The 13,546-nt window shown below is 45.0% G+C and overlaps 1 long non-coding RNA gene across 1 annotated transcript; it reads left to right on the forward strand.

Annotated features, from left to right (window-relative positions):
- The first annotated feature begins 832 nt into the window (after positions 1–832).
- LOC139835249 (uncharacterized) lies at positions 833–4,855 on the forward strand. Its single transcript, XR_011751031.1, has 3 exons — positions 833–1,475; positions 4,477–4,561; positions 4,654–4,855. It is a non-coding gene; the product is annotated as an uncharacterized lncRNA (long non-coding RNA).
- Positions 4,856–13,546: the final 8,691 nt, after the last annotated feature.

A 13,546-nucleotide genomic window follows, 5' to 3' on the forward strand; every position in this document is an offset into this window, starting at 1 on the left:
ATATTCAAAAAAACTCATAAGATTCTAACCCGTCCGAAGTATATTTTTACAACCATTATATTTGGCATCGTCTAAATATGAAATAAGTACTCCAATAACTATAACTATTTCATATTAAAAGAATGTTCTTTTCGATGCTCCTTAGAGTATGTTGGACAATATTTGGAACATTTTCTCGTGCTTGATTTTTATGGTACTTGAGCAAGTCTACCAAAAAATTCTTCCTGAGCTCAATAACATTTTGCACAACAATATTTGTCATTAGCATGTATAATTTTAGTGAAAAATAGAAAGTGCAACGGAAAATACCCAGTATGCATATTGGATAAACCACTTCTTTACCATTACATGAGAGCATAATATAAAAATAAAATAACCAGAAGCACTCCTGTAGATAAATATCTGGTCATTATCTTTATTATTGAACAAAGTAAAATATATGGGTTTTATTTTAGAGATAATCAAATGGTTTAATTTTGTGGAATACCAATTGGTACCAACGTAGCCAAAAAATGCAAGTGGGTCGCATCAGAACTTATGTCGGTGAGTTTTTTCGAAGCATCGGTAATATCTATTTTCGCCCTGCTCATGATCTACATAGGTGGAACGTATTGTTAAATGGAAACTTTGCATATCAAAATGTGGAACATGCATATATAATATATAAGCACAATTTAAACAGAATTTTCTCATTGCGCCAATCGTGGTTCCTAATTAATAGCTAGGTACAGGATAAGTAAAAAAATAGTCTACACCTATTCGGAAAATACTTGGAAAGAAAATCACGAACCGCTATGACGTTTGTCAGTATCACTTACTCAGTGTTATCATCTTCCTCCCTCTCCCTAGCTTCGCCTGCTTGCCCGCGCGACTCTCATCTGGCTCACCCACACGACCCTCCGCCGGCTCGCCCACGCGGCCATCCACCTCGCCTGCGCGACTCTCCGCCTCGCCCACGCGGCCCTCCTCGCCCTCCTCCGTCTCGCCGCCGCGGCCATCCGCATCGCCCGCGCGGCCCTCCTCCGTTCGCCCCGCGCCCCCCCCGCCTGCTCGCCCGCGTGGGCCTCCGCCTCGCACGCGCAGCACTTCGCCTAGCCCGCGCGGCCCTCTACCTGCTCGTCGGCGCGGTCCTCCGCATGCTCCGGCACCTGCCGCACCGCTCGTGACCCGGACGAGCACGTCATGCCTCCGCTTCCCCTGCAATATCTGCTCTCGACGCGCGCACGCCGCTTTCTCTACCAATGTCCCCTGGTTCCCGATCGACGATTATGACAGACATACATGAAGGCATGTGCCTGTCACTAACTGACGTATTCGAGGATGTGGCGTGGACTGACGGGATCCATGTCCACAGAGGCCTTGGCGAGGGATTTGGCGGCGCATGGCCTCGGATCCTACCTTGTCGCCGATGAGGATTCGTCTGTGGTGTTGGATTGAGTCCGCTGGTGAAGGTTAATCAAGGAGGAAAATAATAGGTAATTTCTATTTATATTGGTAAAGTGATTTGGTAGATGTTGTCGGGTTGGTCCACAAGATGTATTTTTCCGTAGCAAAAAAATAATATAATTATGCTATATTTATGAACAGATCGGGGAACTTCCATATTATGCTATGTTTGCCTATAAGATTTTAAAGTCATGAATATATTGAAAGAGCTTTCTATTTTTTGTGAACAAGAGGAGGCGCCCTGGGAGGATTTAATTAACCTGTAATCTAGGAACTACAGAGCACTGACGAAGTGACGATTTTCATGTGATTTATTGATACAAGTATATAGCTGAAATTAGGAAAATCCTGTGAGTTTCTAAGAGCTTGGTGGGCACAATTATGTGCTACTCCGTTAATGTCCCTTGAAATGTGATGATATATGCTTGTCTCCATCGTAGCAGAGTTGTGGAAGAATTTAGACATGGAGGCTCTTAGAGCATCTCCAGTCGCGTCCCCCAAAGCGTCCCCCAAAGGGATTTGGGGCGCGCCGGACAAAAAAAGCGTTCCAGCCGCGTCCCCCAAAGCCCTTTTTTGTCCGGCGCGCCCCCATTCGGTGTCCGGCGCCCCGAGCCCGTCCCCGTCCCACGGGGACGACCGGGACGCCGGACACAACGAAAAGCGAGGCGGGGAGTGGCGGGGCCGACTCGTCAGCGGCACAATAAATTTTTAACCTAACCGTCGCCTACCTCGCGACGAAAGTTATTGGCGGTGCGGTTCCCGCAGCGACGCAGCGACGGTGCAGTTCCCGCAGCGACGCAGCGACGGTGCAGTTCCCGCAGCGACGCAGCGACGCGTCCCGTCGCGCCTAGCTCTGCGTGCCGGCGTTAATGAGCGCCACCGCTCCTCCGCCTCCCTCCGGCCTATAAAAAGGGGCGCCTCTCATCGTCCCTCTCACACACAAACCCTAGCGCCTCTCTCCCAAACCCTAGCCGCCACCATCTCTCAACAAGACTCGACGCTATGTCTGGTAGAGGCGGAGGCCGACCTCGCGGCCGCGGCCGTGGTCGTGGTCGTGGTCGTGGCCGCGGCATAGCTGAACGCTCGCCGTCGCCTTCCACGCCGCCGGCTTCATCATCGTCGGAGATGGACGTGGAGCCAGACGTCCTGTTCGAGTTCATCCACGTCCTTAAGGGCGACCCGCGCGGCATCCAGAGGCTGCCGGACTCCTTCGCCGAGTACGTCGGCGGCGTACGCCCGCGCACGATGCATCTGCGGGAGCATTCGTGCGGCTACTGCCGGTGGATCGTCAAGGCGATCTACGACGCGCGCGGCAAGATGTACCTCCACATCGGGCCGGGAGAAGTTCGCGCGCCACCACAGCCTCGAAGCCGGCTTCATCCTCGTGTTCTCCTACTTCGGCAACAGGGACATGAGCGTCAAGGTCTTCGACGAGAGGCGCTGCCTCCGGGACTACCACGTCGACAGGGACTCCCACGACGACAACACCGACGAGGAGGACGACTGAATGAGTGTTTCTTCGCAGCGAATACGTGCACGGAGGTTTCTGCCTGTTCGCTTCATCGGTAGAACCAACAAGGGCACCATCCTCCCGCTGGATTTTCCAGTTTAGGTGACTGGGTATGCCCTCGAGTGTTCTTTCTTAGCAGCGAACACAGGAAACCTTCGATGCACGGCCTAGTTAGGTTTAGTTTCTTTGCAAAATTTTATATTTGTGTCCACGACGGTTCAAACTATGTATTAGTTTGTGGAAAACCACGTTCCCAATTATGTTTTCGTGTAAACCACGTTCCAAATTATGTATTAGTTTGTGGAAATTGAAATAAAAAAGCCAAAAAAAAGTATTTTAAATGTTTGGGGGAGGCGTTTGGGGGACGCGGCTGGGGAGCGACGTCCCCCAAAGGCGGCACGAACAAAACACGTCCCCCAAACGCTCAATCCGGCGCGGTTTGGGGGACGCTTTGGGGGACGCAGCTGGAGATGCTCTTATATCCCAGTTTAGATGGTTCACTGTAGCCGGCAGTCAGCAAGTTATCTGTGAGAAACGTAGGCTGTTGTAGCTGTAGAAAGCCTGCTACGATGGCAACAAAGAGTAGAGCTTTGGAGCAGCCTGTAATGGTGACGTCGCTGAAGGAGTGGAGGCTTGCATCATGAGGTTGTGATTGACTCTGCATTGGTTGAACAGTAGGAAAACCCCAATCCCGGTGGCTTGTCCTGTTGCACCTGGTATTCAGCATGCTCTCCAAGACGCGTCCTTGATTTTTTTTTATGTGTAGAAAATATTGCCACAAGGTTGCCACGACCACTCTACAAAGAAAGCTGAAAAAGAAACAGAGGTACATATCAACCATCAATGTCAAGCCACATGAACATTAGAAATCAAATGAATTAATTAAGGATAATAATTTTCTTTGAAAAGTAAGTATCAACGAAAAATACAAGAGCACGGAGGTAGAAATCCCTTGCAATGAAAAATAGCAAACAATTGCAAAATCCAGAGCAGAATATGGACCTCAAATACAGACTCCTCTATATCATTGGCAGTGTAGTCCAGGAGACCATCCAATGAGCGGGGTTGCAAATTACAACCATTCAATAAGATATCATCGGCAACTTATAAGACATGTTTGAATTATAGCCAGATCTTCAGCACAAGTTTTCAGTCCTTCTTTCTTCTGATTTGACAACACTGATGTTCAATTATAATGATCATTTGATTTCACATGCTTAAGAACAGCTCTTGGATTGCATATAAATTCATGTTTTCAAGGCGTATTAAATATATTCTTTGAGGTAGAAATAAACCAAATAATAAAATATTTGAAACCGAACGGAATTTGTTTTCTGAATAGTTGGGAAGTATTTATGTTGTGTCAATCTTATTTTTGTTTTCTGATAGTGACGACACTCAAGAATATGATCAAGTTATAGTGCGCTTTCCATGAATTTAAGCATTATTTACTAATGAGCCGTGAAAGGTCTCCAGCCTTGTTAACTGATCTCTTGCTCCCTTGTTTATAATGTTCGCAGTTGGAAGCTCTTGCAACACTATTTAATGGGATCAGCATCAATCAACTTCAATCACTGCTATCAGAAACATATATCAGTGATTTTTGTAAGTAGCTACCAAGACATCAGTCCTTTAGAACTTCTTTCTATTCTTTCACTTACTTTATAAGCTCCCAAATGAAACTTTGAATTGTGTAGGTAACAGTTCCATCACTGTCTTGTCTACCAAGAGTATGCCATGAAAAGCCAATCACTATCTTCTGTTTACCATGAGTATGCCATGAAAAACCAAGATACCAGTAGTTATTCTCAGGTACTTTCTTACTTATGATGCATTAGCTGTGACTTTCCATCTTTTTGTTCAACTTTATACTTATTCTGCAATCCTAGCAATCCTGGGTAGTTCCTTCAGTTTTCCTAACTCGTCTGGTCAGACAGAGACCCATTATTATTTTCTCTTTTATTTAATTAGATTTTCTTAAAGTTCACCGCGTACTGTAAGAGTAAGTGCACTCGTACTAATGGGGGTGAAATTACTTTTATTTCTTTGCTTTGCCCGGCCTGCATTCGCTTCGTGGAGCCGAGGAGAAGATCAATTGGCTTAGCCGTACCGTTGGATAATTGATTTGCCGAGGAATAGTATTATTTAATTGATTTGAGCCGTGCCCTTGTTGGAAAGAAAGGGATGAACTTCTAGAGCAGAAAATAAATGGTCAAGAAAGTAGCACTAACTGAAATCTAAAAAATATACTGCATCAATAAATTGAACCATTTGCACATCTAATATCTGGACAAATATATGTACTTACACTCAATGTAGACACTCAATAGCCTTACACTACAGGAATGGAGCCAGACGCCGACGGCCAAGCTCTACGCCGAGGGCTTTTTATCGGGGCCGTCGGCGTACCTCCTCGCCAGGGCACCACCGGAACACGACCGTCGGCGTACACATACCGTCGGAGTAGAGGAGGCTACACCGAGGGCGGCCGTCGGCGTCAACTTGGCCCTCGGCGTAGCACCGACATCGCCCCTGCCCCAGTCCGCGCCGTCACCGCCCGCTCACGGCGTCAGTGTTGACGAGATTCATTGTTTCTGAAATTGTAGCCTGAGTTCGAGGCGGCCTTCGAAGCCTGCAATGAAGCGTATCAGCAGGCCGCTGCCCAGTGGATAGGCAGAATACGGCCTACGTGGCGTATATAGGAGTAAGTCTGAATCTTTCTTCTCGCTAGTAGATGACAAGTCTCAGTTTGATGTTTTATTTCTGCAAAGCCTAACTTGTAACCTATCTTGCAGGAAATGATGATTTCTATGTCTACTGGTACACCGCCACCGGCTCGAGTTACCGTGGCGGGGGACATGCCTATCATGCCATCGAGGGCAGCTTTCGCTGCGACTTACTACGGATCCACACCGGAGGTAAGTTCTTTGCCAAACCCGTAGTTACCACTTCCCTTTGCATCGCAAGTTGCTAACATGTAGGGAACACGTAGGGAACGGGATGCTCCGGGAACCAGGCCTCGCCGGGTGGGCGCGAGGTCACACCGGTTCATGAAGGTGGTCAGTCTGCTGGGCGTTCTGCTGGTGCCTCTCCTTCGACTACTCTTGGGAGTACTCCCGGTGCCTCTCCGTCGACTTCTCCTGGGCGTAGCACCGGTCCTTCTCCAGGTGGTTCTTCTGCAGCTTCTACCAAAGCGCAACCCCGGGCTGTTCGTTTCGCCAACGATAAGGGCGGACACACCCCGCCCGGATCCTTCCTTCGCTAGTCGGCATCGGGCTTCTTGCTTGCCATCATGTGCTACCTACTACTATGTATTGGATGACATGGCACTCTCCTCTTGTATGCTATTACATGCACCATGTATGCTACTATGTGAATTTCATGCTATTTATGTGAATTATGGTGAATTTGGATGAATTTGCATGAATTTGCATGTATTTGGATATATTGGACCTGCTGAACTCAATTTAGATGAATCGGAACACAATGAAAATTGAAAAAAAAAAATGGCAGGCATACGCCAAGGGCTATGCCGTCGGCATAGGCCCCTGGCATGACCATATGGTCGAGCCTATGCCGAGGGGGTTGCCCTCGGCGTAGACCGCCGCACCAGCGCGCGCCACGTGGCCCGCTCGTCGCCAGGAGGAGCTGCCCTATGCCGAGGGGTTGCCCTCGGCGTAGACAGCCAGCTGGTTGCACCAGCTCGCGCCACGTCGCCGCGCCAGGTCGCGCGACGTCGCCTCTGCCGTCGCAGGAAACCTTCCCTATGCCGAGGGCTAGGCCGTCGGCGTCTCCGGCCCTCCGTTAACGGCGACGGCGCGACGGGATATTGTGCCGAGGGCACGTATGCCGAGGGGTAGATCGGCCGTCGGCGTATGGCGCCTACGCCGAGGGCCAGCCGTACGCCGACGGCGAGGCTGCGTACGCCGAGGGACCTGGACGCCGACGAGGTACGCCGAGGTCTGCCGTCGGCGTAGCCTACGCCGAGGGCCAGGCGTGGCTACGCCGAGGGCAGCCGGCCGTCGGCATAGCGGCGCATTCCTGTAGTGTTACCTAAATAGCCTTGTGATCTCATAGGCATTTACATACTTACCGAACAAAGCGTTGTAGCCTATACACTTGTATGAATAGAACATAAACACTCGTCGATAAACATGAACAGTCACAGGAACTCGAAGTAGATCCTTATTTCACCTTCTGAGCAAATCAAAGCTAGTTCAGGATTGAGAATTAGAACCAAACGATGAACATAATTTAACCGCAGTAGGATAGCATAAAACTTCAGGTTAGTCGTCAACACAAAAGGGTGCACAAGTAACCTCATTCAGAAAAAATACACCGACAATCCGGTAGCAAATAACAAAATTCAACAAGAACCCAATTAAATATCAGAATTAAGCTACACATGGCACAAAAGTTCTGCATCTCCAAGTAAGGTGCCCGGTTTTAATTATGAACATAAGAAGTTCAGAAGCTGAACAAGAGACCCTTTTTTTAACAAAAACAAGAAATCCCTTTCGTGGTTACCTAAAGAAGACAACAGGGACAGGAAGAACTTCATATCTGCGTTGCCGGGAATGAGGTTGAGGATGACAGAGAACAACATTGGCGGCATGGCAGTCCTTTTAATCTCCACCACGCCAGATATCCTCCGCAGCCTGCGGTGCATGATAAGTTCCATTGAAATGCTTATATGAATTTTCTAGAAGGACAAACTATGGGCCGAACAAAAAAATCTTAAGAAATTTACCAAAAACAAAAGGCGCAAAGAATAAAGTGAACTGCACCTGAGTGCAATACCACGTGTATCCAAGGAGCTTTCTTAGCCGAAGAATCACGAAACAAGAGGCCCAGAGGCAGTGTTGCTATAAGCAAAGCTGATGGCTTCAGTCATAGCACAAATAACTCAAGACAAATTGCGGACAAAATAGGAGAAAACACATATTTCCAAACTTGTTCTTTGCGTAAGCACGACCATGAACCAGCATTTTTTTTCGGTAAAGAGTATATTAATATCGAGAGAAACCAATTACACCTAGTCTCTGCAACAACGTAATACCATAATGGCAATACGGCATGCATGAATAAAGATCCTGAATGCTTAAGCATAGCCTGGAGAAACAAATATCTTAAAAGGATAAACAATTTTGTAGGTGCTTACCTTTTCTACAAAGTTCAGGATAGAGAACGTCCATGGTGCAAAATGTAGTAGCATTTTTTAGTAGGACAAAACTTCACATACCAATATACCATGTTTCAATTCGCCTGCATTTAGTGACCAAAAACGCATTGCAAAATAATCCAGAGCATACAGTAAATGGTTTGATTGCTGCAGATTTGGAAACCGTAACAGAATTAACCTGCATATGGCCAGTTCTACCTTCGAGTGGCGACCTCCTGGTGTAGCGTGCGTCGGGGTCGGCTGCAAGTCCCTGCTGATAGGCGTCGACAACGGCATGCATCGTGGTCGTCAGCAAGTCTCAACAGACAAGTGTTGACGGACGGTGAGTTCCTGGTGCAGCCAAGCGGGCGATAGTGCAAGAAGGCGGTCGACGGGCGGCGGATCCCTAGTACTGTTACTGATTCGAACAGCGGCGTTACGGTTTCTTCCAGCGGCGGGTGAAACATGGACGAGAAGAAGGGACGGATGAGAGAATGAAGAGTGGCTATGGTAAGGAGGATAGTTGGAGGTCTTTTCCAAAAGTGAGGTCCAGCGCCGGAGATAAGGACACGGGGTTGCGGCGCCTGCCCTGGTCAGCAGGGTCTAGCTGAGTTTATATGATATCTACATGAATGGAATGATAAGCAACACCAATAGAAAAATTTCTTTCCGGCGCACGGAAACACATTCTATATAAGGAAGGCTTGATCACGTCCTTATATCTGAAGATGTGCTCTGGGGCCTAATTGATCTCTCAAGATTGCATCCCTAGCTCGCGGGATCAATTCGTGATCTATATAAGGAAGGGCTGATATCCCGATATCTTCGGAGATGTCTTTGATAGGAGAAACGAGGAGATCATGTCCTCCGTTTTTTTGAAGCGATCTGCCTAAACAAGAAGGATGAGATCGTGTCAGCTATAAATCGATTGACGTTACAAAGGGAAGGAGGGGCAACTTGCCATGAAATTAGCTCGGACAAATGAAGACCATGAGATTAGATTTGACGGTCAGGATTGTTTTAATGACGACCACCAAAGTGCGTTGAGTGTCAAACGACCAACTCCCATTTAATAGTAAAGATTCCCCACATAGTTATACTAGTAAAACATGAAAACTCTCTCATATGGAGTATAGGTGCTAAACATGAGCACAAGTGTGGATAAAAGATAGTGATGTTGCCCCCTTTTTCTTTCTTTTTCTTTTTTTTCTTTTTCTGTTTCTCTTTTTGATGGCCTTCATGGATCTTTTCACTTTTAGGGGCAACATCCTAATATGACAACACACTTTTTGGTACAAATAACTCATAATGAATAAAACATGATGTATAAAACTGTATGCCTCTGCCAGTGTAGTAGGATGTGCAATGATCTAGCGTAACATGGGTAAACCACACATCAGCTGTATAGAATCATGCAAAGCAATATATAAATAATAAATGACAACAAGTCATGTAATGTAAAATGGAAGTTGCATGGCAATATATCTCGGAACAGCTATGGAAATGTTGTGGTAGGTAGGTATGGTGGCTGTTTTGAGGAAGATGCATGGCTTATGTGTAGGAGAACAAGAGAAAGTCCTCCCACGGGTTTGGATGTACTGGCGAAGTATGCACAATTCTCAATGTGAGCAAAAGGCAATGCACAGTACCGAAGAGGCTAGCAAATTTGGATGGTGGAAGTGCCAAAAACCGTAGCTTAACATTAGTCAAAAAGAACTCACAAGCTTATTGCAAACAACTAGCAGGTTCATCATTAAGAGCATGATTAAAATTTACTCCAAGGAGGGCCGTTCACGGTGGCACAAGTACCCCGCTAGCTCCCTCGACCTTCAGCACAACTTAGTTATTACGATGAACTCTTAGATATGGAAAGCTATCAAGTCCAACTACACCTTCAACTATTTAAGTAGAGTTTGTAGTACGGCACAAGCTTAAAGACAACAATCCACTACTGATTTTAACTTATTTAAACAGCAAGCTTTACCATCTAAATACCTCAAAACGCTTGCAAAGAATCAAGTTATCAAAGCTCAATGATCTACAAGATTATGCAAGTATTTCATTATACCACTACCACATGTAACATTTCCTGAACCAACCAAATAACAATGAACGAAACAGTTTCAACCTTCGCCATGAATATTAAAGTAAAGCTAAGAACACCAGTGTTCATATGAACGAGCGGAGCGTGTCTCTCTCCCACACAAGCTAACAAAACGAAAACAAAAACACACAGACGCTCCAAGTAAAGCACATAAGGTGATGGAATAAAAATATAGTTTCACTAGAGGTGACTTGATAAGTTGTCGATGAAGAAGGGGATGCCTTGGGCATCCCCAAGCATAGATGCTTGAGTCTTCTTGAAATATGCAGGGATGAACCACGGGGGCATCTCCAAGCTTATACTTTTCACTCTTCTTGATCATATTGTATCATCCTCCTCTCTTGACCCTTGAAAACTTCCTCCACACCAAACTCAAAACAAACTCATTAGAGGGTTAGTGCATAATCAAAAATTCACATATTCAGAGGTGAAACAATCATTCTTAACACTTCTGGACATTGCCCAAAGCTACTGAAAGTTAATGGAACAAAGAAATCCATCCAACATAGCAAAAGAAGCAATGCGAAATAAAAGGCAGAATCTGTCAAAACAGAACAGTCCGTAAAGACGATTTTTTCTGGGACATTTAACTTGCTCAGATAAAAATGCTCAAATTGAATGAAAGTTGCGTACATATCTGAGGATCATGCACGTAAATTGGCAGATTTTTCTGAGTTACCTACAGAGAATACTACTCAAATTCGTGACAGCAAGAAATCTGTTTCTGCGCAGTAATCCAAATCTAGTATCATCTTTACTATCAAAGACTTTACTTGGCACAACAATGCAATAAAATAAAGATAAGGAGAGGTTGCTACAGTAGTAACAACTTCCAAGACACAACAAAACAGTAGCAAAATAAAAACATGGGTTATCTCCCAAGAAGTGCTTTCTTTATAGCCATTAAGATGGGCTCAACAATTTTAATGATGGACTCGCAAGAAATAAGAGTTGAAGCAAAAGAGAGCATCAAAAAGCAAATTCAAAACAAATTTAAGCCTAACCCACTTCCTATGAAAAGGAATCTTGTAAATAAACAAGTCAATGAAGAACAAAGTGAATAGCATAGGAAGACAAAACAAGTGTAACTTCAAAAATTTCAGCATATAGAGAGGTGTTTTAGTAACATGAAAACTTCTACGACCATATTTTCCTCTCTCATAATAATTTCCAGTAGCATCATGAACAAACTCAACAATATAACTATCACATAAAGCATTCTTATCATGAGTCTCATGCATAAAATAATTACTACTCCCAACATAAGCATAGTCATTCTTATTAATTGTAGTGGGAGCAAATTCAACAAAGTAGCTATCATTATTATTCTCATCACCATAATCATCATATATAGGAGGCATATTGCAATCACAATTAGTTTTCTCCTCAATAGTAGGTGGACTGAAAATATGAGAGTCATCATTGTAATCATCATATATAGGAGGTAAAGTATCATCAAAGTAAATTTTCTCCTCCATGCTTGGGGAACTAAAAATATCATGCTCATCAAAACCAGCTTCCCCAAGCTTAGAATTTTCCATAGCATTAGCAACAATGGTGTTCAAAGCGTTCATACTAATATCATTGCTACTAGCATGCAAATAGGGTTCCATAGGTTTTTTAATTTTTGCATCAAACAATCCATGTCTTAACTCAGGAAATAGATTAAAAAGCTCACTGTTATTTTCCATTATGCCTAACTAGTGAAAAACAAGAAACAAAAAGATGCAATTGCAGGATCTAAAGGAAATAGGTTCGAGCACTCACACACCGGCAACAGTGCTAGGAAATAGCTTAGTAGAAAGAGGATGTGAATACCTTTTACCTTACCTCCCCGGCAACGGCGCCAGAAAATAGCTTGATGTCTACTCACGCTTCCTTTCCTGTAGACAGTGTTGGGCCTCCAAGAGCAGAGGTTTGTAGAACAGCAGCAAGTTTCCTTTAAGTGAATCACCCAAGGTTTATCGAACTCAGGGAGGAAGAGGTCAAAGATATCCCTCTCGAGCAACCCTGCAATCACGATACAAGAAGTCTCTTGTGTCCCCAACACACCTAATATACTTGTTAGATGTATAGGTGCACTAGTTCGGCGAAGAGATAGTGAAATACAAGTAATATGCATGAATATGAGTGGTAATAGCAATCTGAAATATAGATGGCAGCAAGCAAACATGTAACAGAACTTGTTGGAAAATGGTGTTTCAATGCTTAGAAACAAGGTCTAGGGATCATACTTTCACTAGTGGACACTCTCAACATTGCAATCATAATTGAATATAAATATAAGCACTTCACTATGCTATTCTGAATTACTCTCTGGCAAGATAACGAACACTAATTCATCATGTAGGCAAACCTTAAAGATGTATTCCCAAGTACTAATAAACACCCCACGCTGTCACTGTGAGCATTCATAGGAGGTACTAACACACCACAATTTCATAGAGACATCCAACTCAAATCATAACTCAGTGAACAAGTATTCTGTGAACAAGTATTCTGTGAAATATAGCCTAAGAGACCCACACGGTGCACACACTGTCACATTTACACACGTGGGACAAGGAGTCTCCGGAGATCACATAAGTAAAATCCACTTGAATACCATAACAACATCTAGATTACAAAGCTCATCATATGGATCTCAATCATGTAAGGCAGCTCATGAGATCATTGTATTGAAATACATGGGAGAGAGATTAACCACATAGCTACCGGAACAGCCCTTAGCCTCGGGGGAGAACTACTCCCTCCTCATCATAGGAGACAGCAGCGGCGATGAAGATGGCGGTGGTGTCGATGGAGATGCCTTCCGGGGGCAATTCCCCGTCCCGGCGGCGTGCCGGAACAGAGACTTCTGTCCCCCGAATCTTGGCTTCGCGATGGCGGCGGCTCTGGAAGGTTTTCCGTATCGTGGCTTATTCGTATCGAAGTTTTAGGTCACCAGGGCTTAAATAGGCGAAGAGGCGGAGTCGGAAGAGGCCTGGGGGGCCCACACAGTAGGGGGGCACCCCCCTTGGCCGCGCCGCCATGTGGGGTGGGGCCCCCCTGGATCCCCTCTGGCCCCTCTTCGGTGCTCTGGATGAAGGAGATATGCCCTAGAGGCAATAATAAAGTGGTTATTATTTATATCTTTATGTTTATGACAAATGTTTATATATCATGCTATAATTGTATTAACCGAAACATTAGTACATGTGTGATATGTAGACAACAAAGAAGTCCCTAGTATGCCTCTTAAACTAGCTTGTTGATTAATGGATAATTAGTTTCATAATCATGAACATTGGATGTTATTAATAACAAGGTTATATCATTATATGAA

This window comes from Lolium perenne, chromosome 2 (assembly GCF_019359855.2).
Source record: "Lolium perenne isolate Kyuss_39 chromosome 2, Kyuss_2.0, whole genome shotgun sequence".
Lineage (NCBI taxonomy): Eukaryota > Viridiplantae > Streptophyta > Magnoliopsida > Poales > Poaceae > Lolium > Lolium perenne.